Below are 18,997 nucleotides of genomic sequence, written 5' to 3' on the forward strand. Positions count from 1 at the left end.
GGATATCGGTAGTTTAGTTTAGGCTAGGGTTTTTCTTAATTATGGGGGTCTTTTTTATTTTGATAGGGCTATTAGATTAGGTGTAATTAGTTTAAATATCTTGTAATTTGTTTTTTATTTTCTGTAATTTAGTTTTTATTTTGTTTTTGTACTTTAGATAATTGTATATAATTTATTTAATTGTATTTAATTTAGGTCATTTAGTTAATTATACTGTAGTGTTAGGTGTTATTATAACTTAGGTTAGGTTTTATTTTACATGTAAATTTGTATTTATTTTAGCTAGGCAGTTAGTAAATAGTTAATGACTATTTAGTAACTAGTCTACCTAGTTAAAATAAATACAAACTTGCCTGTGAAATAAAAATAAACCCTAAGCTAGCTACAATGTAACTATTAGTTATATTGTAGCTAGCTTAGGCTTTATTTTATAGGTAAGTATTTAGTTTTAAATAGGAATTATTTAGTTATTAATAGTAGGTTTTATTTAGATTTATTGTAATTATATTTAAGTTAGGGGTGTTAGGGTTAGACTTAGGTTTAGGGGTTAATACATTTTATATAGTGGCGGCGACATTGGGGACGGCACATTAGGGGTTAATAAGTATAATGTAGGTGGCGGCGGTGTAGGGGGTAGCAGATTAGGGGTTAATAAGTATAATGTAGGAGGCGGCAGTGTAGGGGGCGGCAGATTAGGGGTTAATAACATAATGTAGGTGGCGGTGAGCTCCAGGAGCGGCAGGATAGGGATTAATAAGTTTATTAGAGTGGCGGTGGGGTCCGGGAGCGGCGGTTTAGGGTTTAATAACTTTATTTAGTAACGGCGGTGTCCATGAGCAGCGGGATAGGGGTAAAACAGTGTAGTATAGTGTGGGTGTTTGGTGACAGTAACATAGTAACATAGTAGATGAGGCTGAAAAAAGACCAAAGTCCATCGAGTTCAACCTATACAAATCTAAAATATATACAAAAAGCTCCAGTTAACCTTAAATAATACCACTAAAAGGTGACCCATTTAATACTAGCAATCATATCCATGAATTTTGTTTATAGACAGAAATGTATCCAAATAATTTTTAAATGTATCTAGGGTATTGGCATTCACTACCTCCTTTGGTAATGAGTTCCAAAATGTTATTGCTGTTACAGTGAAAAAACATTTCCGTTGCAGGAGATTAAATCTCCTTTCCTCCAACCTTAAATTGTGACCTCTGGTCACAAACAATTTTCTTGGAATAAACAGCGCTTCTGCCATCTCTGTATATGGGCCTTGAATATATTTATATAAAGTAATATTAGGTTTAATATACATGCAGATTCCTCCACCCCTTTTATTATTTATGTCCCTTCTAAATAAAGTATACCCCTCTAAGTTAACTGCCCAGTCATGTGAATCATCCCACCAAGTTTCAGTTATACTGATAACATCATAGTCCTCTTCTGCAACTAAGAGCGTCAGCTCCCCCATTTTACCCGTCATGCTTCTTGCATTTGTTGTCATACATTTCATTTTCATGTGCTTTCTGCTGATACTTGGTGTGCTTTCCTCCATACTTTCTAATGTGACATTTCTTAAGTCATCTCTTCCTTGAGATATCAAAGGACTGACAGATTCACAGACTGATCTCTCTATTCTATTGTGTTCTAACTGACCCTCCCCCACTTTGCCTAGTTTAAAAGATTCTCTAAACTTGCTACCATCCTTTCCCCCAACACACCTGCACCCATGTCATTTAGATGCAATCCATCCTTACCGTACAAATTATACCCAAGTGAAAAGTCAGCCCAGTGCTCTAAAAAGTCAAACCCCTCATTTTTACACCATGTTTTTAACCATGAATTAACAGACCTTAGCTCCTTCTGCCTTACTGAATTCGCACACTGCACTGGTAATATCTCAGAAAATATTACTTTGGAGGTCCTTGCTTTAAGCTTGCTACCTAACTCCCTGAAGTCATTTTTTAGGACTCTCCATCTCCCGCCGATTCCTTCATTAGTACCAATATGTACCATGACTGCAGGATCAGACCAACATCCCTCTAACAATCTATTAATACGCTCCACAATATGCCTAACACGAGCCCCTGGAAGACAGCAAAGTGTTCTATTTAAAGGGTCTGGATGACAAATTACTCTATCAACCTTCCTACCACCAACATCTGTCTCAGGCCCTGACTTGAATGCCCCTCTTCCATGACTGAAGGACTGTTAACTATAGTATGCCCTTCTACCATGTCTGAAGGACTGCCCACCATAGTATGCTGCTCTTCCACAACTAAAGGACTGTTCACTATGCCAGGTAACACAGCCCTCTCAGACACTGCTACCCCTGAACTGATATCCCCAACATCTTCACTTAATCTGGCAAATCTGTTGGTATACCAATAAAGCTGGGAAAAAGCCGAAGAGCAGCGAGATCGATGACTGTCAGTTAACAACAGTCCGCTGCTCATCGCCCCGTACTTGGTGCACAGCTTTTTTGACAGCTTTTTTGGTAACTTTGGAGAACGTATTCAGGTCCGCGGCAGCGACGGTAGGCGATCTTAGGCGAGCGTATTGGTGCTGTCGAATGCAAGTAAGTTGATGGCTTGATAAGTAGATGCCTGAATGTGCAGCCACCAATCAGTAGCTATTTCCCAGTAGTGCATTGCTGCTCCTGAGTCTACTGTGTATGCTTATCAGGAAAAGATACCAAAAGAACAAGGCAAATTTGATTACAAAAATAAATTTGAATTTTTTTTAAAATTGCATTAATCATGAAAGTTTTGGTTTTATTGTTCCTTTGATGACTATTAGTGTACTATCTTTAGATGCGTTACATCATGAATAGCGCATATATAATTTTATTTAATTTTTTTAATTATGAAGGGTATGACAACTTAACATGCAGAATGTATTTTAAAATGTCAAATTCCCATAAGCAAAAATCAGACGCCTTATCCACATACATGAGATTGGAATTACTTTAATCTTTATCACTGACATGTTTGTTTGTTTTTTCAGCTAGTTGAAAATATATTGTTCTAGGATGCTGGTGCTTGGGGCGTGTAATCAAACTAAGCATTGAGTACATAAGATAAAAATAACACAGAGCTTGTTATCCTCTGAAATATCCAATTGTTGTCTGTTGTATTACTGTGTATCTCTCATTGAGTTTACCAAACTTGACAATGTGTCAAAATGGGTTTAACTTGTACAGGTTCATGACATTGCCGTGCATAATATGACATGCAGATCTGATTTGGTGTGACACATAAGCATTAACAAATAATGAATGTGCTGTCTCTAATAAAAGCAAAATCATTATTAATCATCAGAAATCAAGCTGATAAGATTATAAAGATATTTTCAGTAGCCATTGTGACCATAGAAAGGCTTCATTTTACAATTTATATTTAACTTTTCAGAATTTTGATTTGGTATCATATTTATGTGCATTATTGTTATAACATTATTGCTTTAAGAAGGTTAAAGAAAAAGGTGCATAAATAAAAAAAACTTCTTAATTATATTAGTCCTATAATATTATGCTGTAATTTTTAAGCATCTGGAAAATCAATTATTTAGTTGACATAGTTCTTAAGAATATATTAAAGGGATGTAATGATCAAAATTGAAATGTGCATGAGTGCATTTCAGTTACAAATAGAAGCACATTTGCATTATGCCTTTGTTAGCAAAAATGGTCCTAGTAGAATGTAATACTGTTCCAGTGACATATGTACACATGAAGGGCAGAACTTCAGGGGGTGCAGAGGTCGCACCTGTGACCGGGATCCTGAGGGTGGGTGCCCAGCTTAAAAAAAAAAAAAAAATCAATAAAAAACATTTACCTGCCACTGCCTGCACTGATATCATGTGAGTATGACATGATGCTTTACTAGTGTCTCTGTCTCTGACTACAGGGGTTAGTGTTTCTGTTTCTGTGTCACTAACTCACTATATACAGTACTGGTGGGTTAAAAAAAAATATGTATCAAATTCACATTTTTTTGAGGGAGGGTGGGGTGGTGGGGTGGCCCTTCTTAGATTCTTGCACCTGGGCCCTGTGGTTTCTAGTTACACCTCTGTACATATGCTGCTTATCCCAGTGCACTCATATTCATGATGTGTATCATGTCAGCAATATCTCAGCTTGTTTGATACAAAGCACTGGCAGCTCTATCATCAGGCTCAATGTTTGAATGGGCATCAGCATCTTATGTACTTATGCTCCTGGAGCAGTAATGACTTTCACAGGAAGAATTATTTTGCTAATACAAGAAATTTGTAATTGTGCTTCTATTTATAACTTAGATGCACATGTGCATATTTCAATTTTGATTTTTGGGTCTCTAATATTTTATTAAAAAGGATTTCCACTAGCTCATTCATTTCCCATACTGAATAAAAATTGTTTTGTTCAAAATGGTTTTTTAACTATTATGTCCAATTAAAACAGTGTAATTATCATCCCAAATATATTTAGTCAAAATTTAGATTGATGTATTGCATTAATAGTTTGATGATTATGGTGGAAATTAAAAATACAAATGAAATGTGTAGAAAAAACACATTGGTCTAATAATGTAAAAGAAACAAGTGTTTTTTTTTTTTTTTAATTATTTGAGTAGGGTTAGGTTTTTAACTATATAATATATTTAATTTAATTTGTAGTTTAATTTATATTTAGTATAACAGTTAGGTTAGATCAATTGTTAGTTTAATATAATTTAATGTAATTTTAGTATAATAGTTAGGGTAGGTTAATTAATAGTTTAATTTAAATATAAAGGCAAGTTTAAATTTATTATAAGAGAGTGATGATGTAATTTTAATGTACAGTTAGCGGGTTGTTAGGTTTAGGGGTTAATAGGTTAATTTAGTTTATGGCGATGTTGGGGGCTGGCTGTTTAGGGGTTAATAGGTTTAGTAAGTGGTAGTGATGTGGGAGCCCAGGGGTTTAGGGGTTAATATATTTATTTAGTTGCAGTGGGCTCTGGGAGTGGCGGGATAGGGGTTAATATATTTATTTAGGTGGCGGCGGGGTCCGAGAGCGGCGGAATAGGGGTTAATATATTTATTTAGTGGTGGCGGGGTCTGGGAGCGGCGGGATAGGGGTTAATAACATTATGTAGGTGGCAGCGATGTCGGGAGGGCAGATTTGGGGTGTTTAGACTCGGGGTATATGTTAGGGTGTTAGGTGTAAACATAACTTTTATTCTCCCATAGGAATCAATGGGATATCGGGCAGCAGCGAACATGAGCTTTTGCTGCTTTCAGACTCCCATTGATTCCTATGGCATCTGCAGCATCCAGGGCGGCGGATTGAAAAGCTGGTACGCTGGGCCGGAATATTGGCGAGTGTACCTGTTAGATATTTGTTAACTAGCAAAAGTAGTCAGATAGTGCCAAATTTGCATTCAGAACATCTGTAATGACATAAGCATCGATCTGTGTCGGAGTGAGACCGGCGATCGTATGTTACGTCACAGATTTCAACTTATGCTGGTCTGTAGGCTTTGATAAATGAGGTGAATCAAGCTCGCCACAATTATGCTGCCGAATTGCAGTGTATTTGCGGTTGACGGCTTGATAAATAGGCCTCAATGTGTACATTTTATTACTCAAATAAAGTAAAACAATTTTATTCGTGGATTGTGATCACTGAAGCCTTTGCTGTCCATATATCACATGGATGATTTTCCCCACTATCTGCTCTGATTCAATCTGAACTTTTCAGAAAATGGAAATGGTGTTATTGCTTGGATTGTGATAACCCAGGACTTGAAAAACCACAGATCTAGAACAAAAAAAACTAAGATACATTGAAATGGAAGGAATAAAATTGACTAATTTACATTTTATAAATAAAGTAAATAAAAAGGTATCTGGTGCATGGAATCACTTTTAATAGAGCATTTATGCTATATATAATAATAATGGGCTGTCTTACTGAGTCCTTTTAGTTTAAATAACAATGATGCTAATAATAATGTAATTACTGATGGTAATATTCTCTCTTAGATTCATGATATAATGGATGGAACATTTGCCATGTTGTATATATTTACGTACTGACAGCCTTAAATATCATAAACTAATGTCACCTGATTCAATTTAAGGGGACAGCAAACAATAGTTTATATAGGCACTGCATATAGTGCTAGTCAGGGCCGCCACTAGAAGTTTTACTTAACCATTGATCAGCCCCCCCCCCCCCCCCCCAATTGACATGTGCAATTTTTGACCAAGTGACTAAAACATATATGCACTTTATTCTTAAGTGTAGTCAAACTTGGAAATGTTGTAAAGGTAGTAACACACAAACAGAGAAACACACAGATACACTCATACACTGAAACACACACTCACACATAAGGATTCACATATAGGGGCCAAATTATCAAGCTCCATAACCTGTCCGCCTGCTCTGAGGCAGTGGACAGACATCGCCAGAAATCAACCCGATCCAATATGATCGGGTTGATTGACACCCCTGCTTGCGGCCAATCTGCAGGGGGTGGTATTGCACTAGCAGTTCACCAGAACTACTGGTGAAATGATAAATGCCGAGAGCATATGCTGTCGGCATTTATCGATGTGCAGCAGACATGATCCCCATAGACACTCTAGCAGATACGCAAAGAAACACACAAACACACTCAGACACAGACACCCACAGAGACACTCAGCACTTTTTACATTGAACTGACAAATATTGAGGAAGACTACAGTTTTGTCAAAAAAGGAGATTTACAAGACAAAATATGGAGTTCTGATTATGTTTTTGTCAACGAAGATGCCAACTATATGATGCCAACAGCATGCAGTGTCTTAAAGAAAAGACTCTGAACTGTCTAAACAATAATTTAAAAGGTTAAGTGGTGGATTGGTGATTTCCAGAAAGGTCTCAGTCTCAAAATCTGTAGAAAGATGTGAATCAGCAGTAAGGTTAAAATGTCCTAAAAAGTAACACACACACACAAACTTAAACACAAACTTGCACATGCACCAAGAAAAACCCACAGAGACAGCCTCAGAAAAGACACAAAGACATACACACTCACAGACACCCACAGAAAACACACAAAGACATACACACACAGACACCCACAGAAAACACACACAGATATACACACACACACCCTCACTGAGACATCCACAGAAAACACACAAAGACACACACAAACACACACAGACACACATCCTCACAGAGACACCAACAGAAAATGCAAAAATACATACACACACTCACAGACACCCACAGAAAACACACAGACATATGCACACACCCTCACAGAGACACCCACAGAAAAAACACAGACATTTGCACACACCCTCACAGAGACATCCACAGAAAACACACATACATACATACATACACACACACACACACACACACACACACTCACAGAGACACCCATAGAAAACACACACACACACACCCTCACAGAGACACCAACAGAAAATGCATCAAGACAGTCACACACACCCTCACAGAAACATCCACAGAAAATGTACAGTTAGACACACACACCCTCACAGAGAAACCCGACTGAAAAAAAATACATACACACTCATGGAGACACCAACAAAAGCAGAAATACATAAACACAGACACCCACAGAAACATTCACAGGAGGTAACATTTATGCACATTGCCATCCCCTAAATCAACAGTGTGTGACATGCATGATAAAACAAAATAGCAGAAATAAAGAGATCACTTTTTAAAGAATCATATTTGTAAATGTGCAAACAAAAATACTTCTGTAAATTCAAAATTGTACATTAATGATCTGTCAGAATAGGTAGATTAAGAAAAGTACCTTTGAAAGGTTGACATATGTTTGGGTTTCCCCCCCCCCCCCCCATTTTCCTCAGCTAAGAGCATGTCACAATCCGTGCAATCTCTCCTTAGATCTATGGCAGAGATAGTTAATTCTAATGTTATTATAATTTAACAATGTATCTTTGTTTGTTGCTATACTGAGTTTGTAACAATCAGTACTTAAACTGCAACAAAGTTCAAATTAGCTTTTCTTTTACTACATATTACAGATGAAATAATATATAAAGTATGCAGATAAATATGTAGTGATAACAGTACTGTTCATAGTGATATCAGGATTTATATAAACAGATATGTTAAATAGCGAAATGGTAAATATGGAATATCAGCGTGCATTGGAAGATCCGGTAACCATAAGTAACAGAAAGAAGGTAACTCGAGGTTGTTTAAGTGTAACAGCAGAATGAAATTCCAAAAGAATTTACAGCACAGAATGACTTGAAGGAGTTGCCAACCACTGCTTACCTCGTACAGAGAGGCGGAGGGTGCATGATGTCACAATCAGCTGGTATTGAAGCGGAGAGGCGGATCCCACAGGAGAAGCCGAAAACTTTCCCAGAGCAGAAAGATAATCTGCAGCTCTGATACAATATGAGTCCTTGGGAGGAGTTAGGTAAGATTACTGTAACAGGAATTCACACAAGCTGGAACTGAGAAACAAATGCTCCGGCTGGAGTTGCTGCAGACAAAACTGACTTCTACAAGGAAGCCTCAGCAGAGAGAGGCAAGGATATCATTCAGTGTGAATGAACACTAGGAAATAACCAAGCACTGATTTGATAGTGCAGGCCGCTTTTATACCATGTGAGTAAATAGTAAGTGATCCTTAAAGGTACAGTAGATGATAAGAGTTGAATACTTAAAGACACAGTTACCATCCCATAGAATGTGACAGAGCACCACCTCAAATCTGGTGTACATGTTAGCTGTACTTATGGATTTTGAAAATGCTGTACTCTATATGGTATTGGTGGAACCATAAGCTGTGGTATTCAGTCTCATACCATTAGATCTGGTTAAATGCAGGATTTAGGCTTGTTTGTATGTATTTCAAAATTAAGTCAGCTGTAGCGTAAACTGAACAGTGTCAAGTTAACCTGTCTCATTTCAAACACTGAGCAATCTTAGCCTGAGAGTTTAACATTTTATGCAGATGTAAAAATCTTAAATGAATAGCCTCCTAGCATCTGGAAATTTCAGCTCTTGTTTACAGTGACCTGACGAGTAATGAGGTAGACTACATTTCTGTGAAAAAATGGAGAGTTACAAGATAAAATATGAGTTCTGGTTATCTTTGTGTCATAAATTATGCCTTCTATATCGGGCTAACAGTATTTAGTGACTGAAAGGGAGACCCTTGAGCTGTCTAAGCACTTATTTAAAGGTTGAGTGGTGGGTTGGTTACATCAAGAAAGGTCTTATTATTCTACAAGTCTATACAAAGATGTGAATATCTAGCTGTAAGGTCAAACTGTCCTAAAATCGAATAGACAATGGAGACGCATGCACAGTTAGACACACACTCACACAGACACCCTCAAAAACAAACACACACAGACACTCAGCTCTTATGTACACTGACCTGTCAAGTATCTAGGTATGGTTTTCCACAAAGAATACAAATTGAACAAATACATTGTACATGTGTATTAATGCGTTTATATATGTATATATGTATATTCATTGTTATACACTTTTGAGCCCTTCCACTAAAATACCTTAAAGGGATGGTCAACACAGATTTTTTTGTTGCTTAAAAAGTTAGATAATCCCTATATTACCCATTCCCCAGTTTTGTATAACCAACACAGTTATAGTAATAAACGTTTTACCTCTGTGATTACCTTGTATCTATGCCTCTGCAAACTGCCCCCTTATTTCAGTTCTTTCAACAGACTTGCATTTTAGCCTAGCAGTGCTGACTCCTAGGTAACTTCACATGCGTGAGCTCAATGTTATCTATATGTCACACATGAACTAATGCCCTCAATTGGTGAAAACTGTACAAATGCATTCAGATTAGAAGCAGCTTTCAAGGTCTAAGCGATTAGCATATGAGCCTACCTAGGTTTAGCTTTAAAATAAGAATACCAAGAGAACAAAGCAAAATTGGTGATAAATGTAAATTGGAAAGTTGTTTAAAATTGCATGTCCTATTTGATTCATGAAATTTTATTTTGGACTTAACTGTCCCTTTAAAACATAAACATTTTTATAAAATTATAATATTGTATGTATAAAAATAAAGGATATCAAATAGATTCTATATGACTTATATAACTATAACACAAGCATGTGGTGTTTAGTTTAATAACTATGCTTTTGCATATAAATATAAAACAACTACAACAAATAATTGACACAATTATAAAACCACATGGGGTCAAATTTGTAATGCACAACAGGGCATTTGAATATGAACAAATACATTTTTTGTACTGTACACTGATTTCCCAGCTTTTGGGATAATATTTTCTGAGCATCTATCTATTCCTTTCATACATAGGGGGATATGTATCAAAGCGTCAACTATATTGCATTCGCGGGTGTCAATACACTCGCCTAACATCGCTAAACATCGCGGCCGCGGATCTCAGTACGATCTCCATATTTATAAATAAAGCCGTCAAAAACACGCGCACCAAGTACGAGGTGATGAGCATCGTACTGTTGTTAACTAACAGTCATCGATGACGCTGCTATTCGTGGTTTTCCCCACTTTATTTATACCATTTCACTAAACGCTGCCACTATACTAAAGTGTTTAACCCCTATCCCGCCACCGCCGCAACCTAAATAAAGTTATTAACCCCTATCCCGCCGCTCCCCGACACTAAATAAACTTATTAACCCCTAAACCTCTGGCCTCCCACATCTCCACCACTAACTAAACCTATTAACTCCTAAACCATCAGCCCCCCACATCGCCAAAAACTAAATTAAGCTATTAACCCTTAAACCTAACAACCCCTTAACTTTAAATTAAAATTACAACATCCCTATCGTAATATAAATTAAAACTTACCTTTAGAATTAAAATAAACTAATTTTAAGCTATTAATTAACCTACTAAAATTACATTAAACTATCAATTAAATCAAATAAATTACATATTAAAAAACATAACTCTACTAAAATTATTTAAATATACAATTAAACCTTATTAAAAGCACTAAATTACAAAAACAAACACTAAAATACAAAAAATAACAAACCAAACTATCAAAAAATTAAAAAGTTACACTTAATCTAATAGCCCTATCAAAATAAAAAAAGCCCCCCCCCCCCAAATAAAAAACCCTAGCCTACAATAAACTACAAATGGCCCTTAAAAGGGTCTTTTGTGGACATTACCCCAAAGATATTAGTTACTTACCTATTAGCTACCTATTGCCCTGAAAAGGGCATTTGTATGGGCATTGCCCTTAAAAGGGCATTTAGTTTTTTACATTGCCCAGACCCTAATCTAAAAATAAAACCCACCAAAAAAACCCTTAAAAAACCTAACACTAACCCCGACGATCCACTTACAGTTCTTGAAGTCCCGCTTGAAGGATCCATCCAGCTGGCGAAGTCATCATCCAGACAGCAAGAAGTCTTCATCCAGCCAGCCTCTTCTATCTTCATACAGCCGGCAAAGTCTTCATCCAGGCGGCCTCTTCTATCTTCATCCAGCTGGTGCGGAGCGGGTCCATCCTGAAGTCATCCGACGCGGAGCTCCTCTTCTTACGTTCGACGCCGTAAACTGAAGCTGTTCAAATAAGCCAATAGAAATTCAGTAGCTCTCATCCTATTGGCTGATTTGAACAGCCAATAGGATTTCAGAAGCTCGCATCCTATTGGCTAATTTGATTTTTTTTATTTTTTATTTGAGGTTTGAAATAAGGCATACATAAAACATAGGACAGTAAAACACAGTTTTGCTAGAATACATAAATCTCATGGTAAGAAGTTTCAAGTATGCAATATATATTTCTAAAGCAGAGGTCCAAGGATATAGTTAATAATTCAGATGCCTAATACTCAGTTAACCTCCGTGATGACATAAGAGGTCACTCATGGGCCTCACCACTGTAAATCCCAAGAATAGGAGGTTGTTCCCAATAATGGAGACCACTTTTGGATCTCAACTGACAAACCTCATTTTTTAGTTAACAATCTAAAATAATCACTTGCAATAACTGGTAACTTTTAAAACTTGCAATAACAGGTAATTTTTAAGAAGGACACTGGGAATAAAAGTGCTAGCTCCTGTCTATTAGTTAAAAATTAAACAGAATATGGAGCAAAAATGAATCATATTTATAATTATAGTTCTGGAGATCTCTTCATATAGTTGGAATGGGAGAGAAGGTCCGGTATGAACTGAATTAGCCAAAGGAGGTTGCTTGATAGAGTTGCTCATGGGGAATATTGGGGTTCGTTATAATATTCATACCTAAAAGGTTTATGTTTTATCTTTTAAGGAAAGTTAATAATAAAGTAGGGCATAATGATTCACATCTTGAAGGAAGGTATGATTACTAAAATAAATATTGCATGAAAGTTCAGGATGGGCTAATCTGGTAATTGAAAGAACAAAAATAGGTTTGCATTAGGTACTAAACAGTTATCTAGTAAACTGTGAAACATGTATGCAAGTAATCTAGACCACCTACACTCTTAGATAAGCCACCATATGGAAAACTGGCACATAAACATTTGCATATAGCACAAGGAACAAAAGTATATAGTGCTCTCCTCTACTCCCCAAGCTAGTAACATTAATGTAGGACCCGCCAGCACAACATTCGTAACCAATGTTTTAAGGTAGAGAAAAAAGTTCACTTCATAGCACTTAGCTTATCATTAATAGATAGTGTTTACACTGTATAGAATTAGCTAAGGTGGGCAATAATATTGGAAGTTAGCTGCGTGCGCAGTCACTAATGACAATATGCAATTATACGATTAGATAGAGTGAAACCAGATACCCCCATCCCGAGTTTACAAATATCCGGTATATAAAAAAAACTGTGATGATAGCCGGTCAAGAGGATATTATAAGTGTGAATTGCCTTAAATATAGCAACCACGTATTAAAGTCCATCAGTCTATATACATATATCTGAATGTCACGTCTGAGGTATTAGATGTCTAAATGTTTAACTTATTTCGCACCCAGACCAGTGCAAGAGAAACAAACCATGTGGGAGATAATAAAAACTGATCACCGTCTCCGCTTTGGCCCCCGAACAAAAAAAGTAAACATGCCTCCAGGATCCCATACAAAACACGGCAATGTCATGCAGTGGTGCAAGTGCAATCCCCGTAAAGCTGATAGTGGGTATCCTGGGTCTCGGAGGAGCACACACTACCCCTGCACAGCTAGAGAGGGATATTCAATAGGCAGCAGTAGATGTTTAGGTTCACGGACCTGTGCTTGAATCGTGGGCGATAGCAGATCAAGTTTTGTGGTCGCACTGTCCTGCGGGTTTTCAGCTGGGAGCTCTGCAACAGTAATGGGGCAAACTTTAAGCAAAAATGTAGGACTCCTTAGAGCAGCCTCCAGGTTTAGTGCCATCACTCCCTCCTGAAGTATTATCGGCTCCACAGACTCGGGATCCTGATCCCTCACATGCTCTTTATGGGTATAGTATGGGCGCTGGGGCCCCAAGACACCATCTCTCCCACTGTCTAGCTTGTTGGTCTTAGCTTGGGTTGGCTGTGGAACAGAGTGTAATACATTACCATCAGGCATGGGATAAAGCTTATCTGCCAATACAGCATGATGGCTCATGAGCAAGCTGCGTAGTTCTGTAAAGAAGGTTGTTGGGATCTCCATAGTAGATGTCAATCATTAGGCGTTAGACAGGAGCTTGGTAAGCAATGTTGCTCAGTTAGATGTAGTGTCTTGCTAGTAAAATCAGGCATTTTATGGTCAGTACTACGTGCTGCTTAACGACAAGGCCCAAATGTACCTCGCCGGGGGGTAAAGTAAAGGCCTTAACCTTAAAGTTTGCTCCGGGTGCTCCAAATCTCATTGATCTCAATAATTAAGGGCTAATCCGATGCGGGATCTTTAATAAAACAAAATCTGTTTGTGAAGCTAACAGATGAGCCCTCAGGAGTATTATATCAAGCGAAAATTTCTGTGATGCTGGAGCAGTGTGGAATTGTGCGACCTGTCATGGCCGCTGCCCGGAAGTTCCCCTGCATTGAAGCTTCAGTTTACGGCGGCAACCGTAAGAAGAGGAGTTCCGCATCAGATGTCTTCAGGATGGACCCGCTCAGCGCCGGCTGGATGAAGATAGAAGAGGCCGTCTGGATGAAGACTTCTTGCCGTCTGGATGATGATAGAAGAGGCTGCCTGGATGAAGACTTCTTGTTGTCTGGATGATGACTTTGCCAGCTGGTGTAAGGAACTTACTTGCTTTGCACTTTCTCTTTAAGGATCCTCCTCCTACTTCCTATAAAACTCCCAGCCTGCCATTACCTGTTGCTGGATTATTGAAGTTGTTCCTTCAGCAACAATTGACTAGCCTTACCTAGGAATAATTCCTGCACTACAGACTTACCTGATTCGTAAATTCTGAAATCCAGCTCTGTGCTGTAAGTTTCGTTGAACTCCTTTCTAAGCATTACCGCCTCAGTCAGCGGAGCTGTAGTGACGTCATCAGCTACCGCCGCAGCCAGTCTCAGCGTCTGTTTCAAGCTGACACCGGGTGATAGGATTCAAGCTCTGAAGGAGGATTTTCCTTCAGCAATATCCCCGGTAACCCTCATATTACATCAAGGGACAAGGAATGAACTGTTATCTTCCTAAATATTAGAGCGGACAAGGTACGAATTATTACTGATTCCTTGCCTACAATTATCTTCCTGTATTTAGCTATAACCCTGACTACAGCTGATAATAAAAGGCCATATTAAGTCACAGGGACAACCAAGATAATATTTATATTAGCAGGGTTGTTCGTGTGACACAAAACTATATTTAAACCTTAAAGGAATATCGCTTTAATAAGAATTCACATACCTTACTAAGTTTACTTGTATATTGACATAAGGAATATCACTGACTGATACAATTGATCAAAATTGTTCAAGATTTATTACATAATAATCCAGCCATAAAAAAGGATCTGCACAGCTTTTCCTAGTTCAAGATACTTTATAATTATCTAAAGATGGAACCTAACACTATGGCAGATCATTTAAAAAGCCTGTCTGACAGGGTTGATCTCTTAGCCAATTCTTTCCGAGAATTACAAGTTGAGAATCAGGCCCTAAAAGCCTGTCTCAGAGAAACCTTAGCAGCCAAACCTACAACTTCTGAGCAAACACCTGAACCGGCTGTATCTACCCCTGAAAGGTTCTCTGGTAACAGAGCACAATTCAGAGAATTCAGGAATTCCTGTCTGCTAATGTTTCAGCTGAAACCTAAGACATATGCTACAGAGAGAACCAGAGTGCTAACGGTAATCTCTTACCTTAGGGGTGAGCCCAGGGCATGGGCAGATGCTTTCTTTGAGAAAGAGGACCCTATTCTGGGTTCATTGGAAGCCTTTTTTTCTGAAATGTCTACACTATATGACGATCCCTACAAACAGATATCATCAGAAAATAATTTGCGTGCTTTAAAACAAAATAAAAACCCAGTTGAAACATACATCACTCAATTAAAATTTTTTGCTAGAGATGCTATGTGGAACGAAATATCACTAAAAAAATCAATTTCGTTTGGGTTTAAGTGAAGAGCTCAAGGATGAGATATCACGTATAGGGATACCTGAAACCCTGGAGGAATTTTATACAGTTTCTATCTCTATAGATAGGCGTCTCAGAGAGAGACGTTGCCAGAGAATGGGTGGTACCAAGAGATTACCTATGTCACCTGCTACTGCTTCAAAGGACCTACCACAGCCCATGGAGATTGGTTTTATTAAAGGCCCTTTATCTATGCAGGAAAAGACCAGAAGGAAGAATCTAAACCTCTGTTTGTATTGTGCATCACCAAAACATGAGGTGAAAGATTGCCCCCAACTTGCAAAACAAAAGTTCGGTAAGACACCAGAACTTCAACTTAACTTTTTCTCTAAGTTAGTTTCTACATCTTATCTCACTATTCCTGTCTATTTACAGTGGGATGCCTGCAAGATCCAGACGAAGGCGTTAATTGACACCGGATCATGCGGAAACTTCATTGACATGAAGTTTGTGAAACTTAATAAAATACCTGTGATTAAAAAGCAAACTCCTGTCTCAGTCAAAGTCATTGATGGTAGTATTTTATCTAGTGGTCCTCTCACACATCAGACTATACCCCTACACCTTCATTCAACCAAACACAATTTAGATCTTATTTCCTTGGATGTTATTTCTTCTCCTATGTTCAGTGTAATTCTTGGTATAAAATGGTTAAGTTCACACAGACCTCTTATTGATTGGGCACATTTAACTATTTCATTTCCTGACCATTCAGGGGTAAAACATTCATCCAATGAATCTATTCTCCTCTCTGTAACTAACACTGACAACAACATACCCTTAGAATACCATGAATTTAGAGATGTGTTTGATAAAACTGAAGCAGAATCTCTTCCACCCCACAGGGCCTATGATTGCCCCATAGATCTGCTACCAGGGGTATCTATACCTTACCAGGGGTATCTATACCTTTTGGCCATCTCTACCCACTCTCTAAACCAGAATTAGAACATTTAAAGGTCTATTTTGATGAAAACCTCAAAAAGGGGTTCATAAGACCTAGTACATCCCCTGCGGGTGCTGGTATGTTTTTTCTTACCAATAAGGATGGTACCCTTAGACCTATAATAGATTACAGAGAGTTGAACAAACGTACTAGAAAAAACAGATACCCCCTCCCATTGATCCCAGAATTAATAGAAAGATTACGAGGATCCTCGTTTTTCACTAAGTTGGATCTCAGAGGAGCCTACAACTTAATCAGAATAAGAGCTGGGGACGAATGGCTTACTGCATTCAGGACTAGATATGGTCTTTATGAATGCACTGTAATGCCATTCGGGTTATGCAATGCCCCAGCTACATTCCAATGTTTCATTAATGACATTTTCAGGGACATACTGGATGTTTATGTCATAGTCTATCTTGATGACATTTTAATTTACTCCTCTGATCTCTTCCAACACAGACTTCATGTCAAGGAAGTTTTACTTAGGCTAAGACAGAACAAATTGTATGCAAAACCTGAAAAGTGTACCTTTGAAACAAAAAACATCACCTTTTTAGGGTACCACATTTCTGAACAAGGTATATCAATGGATACTAAAAAGGTTCAAGCAATACTTGACTGGCCTACCCCCACTTCTAAGAAAGATGTACAGCGCTTCCTGGGGTTTTCCAACTTTTATAGGAAGTTTGTCCCAGGTTTCGCTAATATCAGCAAACCTCTCACTGATCTTACTAAAATGCATGAAAAATTTCACTGGACTACACAAGCCCAAGAGGCATTTGATTTCCTTAAAAAGAAGTTTTCATCTGAACCCATACTTAGATTTCCAGATATGCAGCATCAGTTTGTCCTGGAAGTTGATGCTTCGGAATATGCCATAGGTGCTATCCTCTCCCAAAGACCTTCATGTAAGGAACCCCTTCATCCGGTGGCTTACTTCTCCAGGGTTCTACAACCGGCAGAGATGAATTATCCTGTGGGAGAAAAGGAGCTGCTGGCGATTAAAAGTTCGTTTGACCACTGGCGTCATCTCCTGGAAGGAGCTGTACATCCCATAATAATACTAACTGACCACAAGAATTTACAGTACCTACAAACAAACAGGACTCTTTCATCCAGGCAATTGCATTGGAGTCTATACTTCTCAAGATTCCGCTACAACATCTCCTACAGGCCTGGAGAAAAGAATGGTAAAGCGGATGCATTGTCCCGAATGCCTACTAGAAATACTCCAGAAAACTCTCCTTCCACGGTCATCCCTCAAGATTGTTTCATCGGGTTACTTACTACTCAAATCAAAGCAGATCAACTCGCCAATACTGAGATAACATTGGAGGATCTTACCTTACAACCAGATGGATTATACTATAAAGAAGACAAATTATACGTTCCCCCTGAACATCGTCAAGTTGTTTTGAAACAGGTCCATGATTCACCGCTAGCTGGACATATGGGTACAGAAAAGACTACCGAACTACTCCTTTGATACTACTGGTGGCCTGGTCTCAGGAAATCTGTACAGTCTTACGTGTCTAACTGTGTTACCTGTGCTACCTCTAAACATGCTAAACAACGACCTTTCGGATTCTTACAACCTGTACCAGTACCTAACAGACCATGGGAGAAAATCTCCATGGATTTCATTGTTGACCTTCCTAGATCCAATGGATTTAACACTATTTTTGTTGTAACAGACCTATTTTCCAAAATGGCTCACTTTATTCCCACTACTGCCTTACCCAACTCTAAACTAACTTCTGACTTGTTCATAAGAGAAATTATACGGTTGCATGGTATTCCCAAGACTGTTATAAGTGATCGTGGAACACAATTCACTTCCAGATTTTGGAGAAACCTCTGTAAATCCCTTCACATTGAACAGTGCTTGACGACTTCATTTCACCCACAGTCCAATGGACAAACAGAGAGGGTGAATCAAAGCATTGAACAGTACTTACGCTGTTTTTGCTCTCAAGAGCAACATTCATGGGCAACGTATCTTCATCTAGCAGAGTTCGCTCACAATAACCATGTTAACTCCTCTACAGGTTTTACTCCTTTTTTTATTAATTATGGATTACATCCACGATCTGATCTTCTACCTAAAGTGGATACACCATGTCCTCTCGTGAACGATACCATGAATGACATCTCTCGAATTTTTTCTTCTGTAAGAGCTCACATCCTGGATGCTCAAGCCACTCAAAGCAAGTACTACAATCTAAGGCATAGGTTGGGACCTGGTTATTCGGTTGGTCAACGGGTATGGTTGTCCACTAAGAACTTTAATTTGCGTTACCCTTGTAAGAAATTGGGACGGACTTATATTGGGCCATTTGTCATCTCCAGTATTTCGAACCCACTCACTGTCACTCTGGATTTACCGCCTGCCATGAAGATGCATCCTACATTTCATATATCTCTGGTCAAGCCATGTAATTCGGATGTACCTCCTCTTACTCATC

The sequence above is a fragment of the Bombina bombina genome, chromosome 1, assembly GCF_027579735.1.
Source record: "Bombina bombina isolate aBomBom1 chromosome 1, aBomBom1.pri, whole genome shotgun sequence".
Taxonomy (NCBI): Eukaryota; Metazoa; Chordata; class Amphibia; order Anura; family Bombinatoridae; genus Bombina; species Bombina bombina.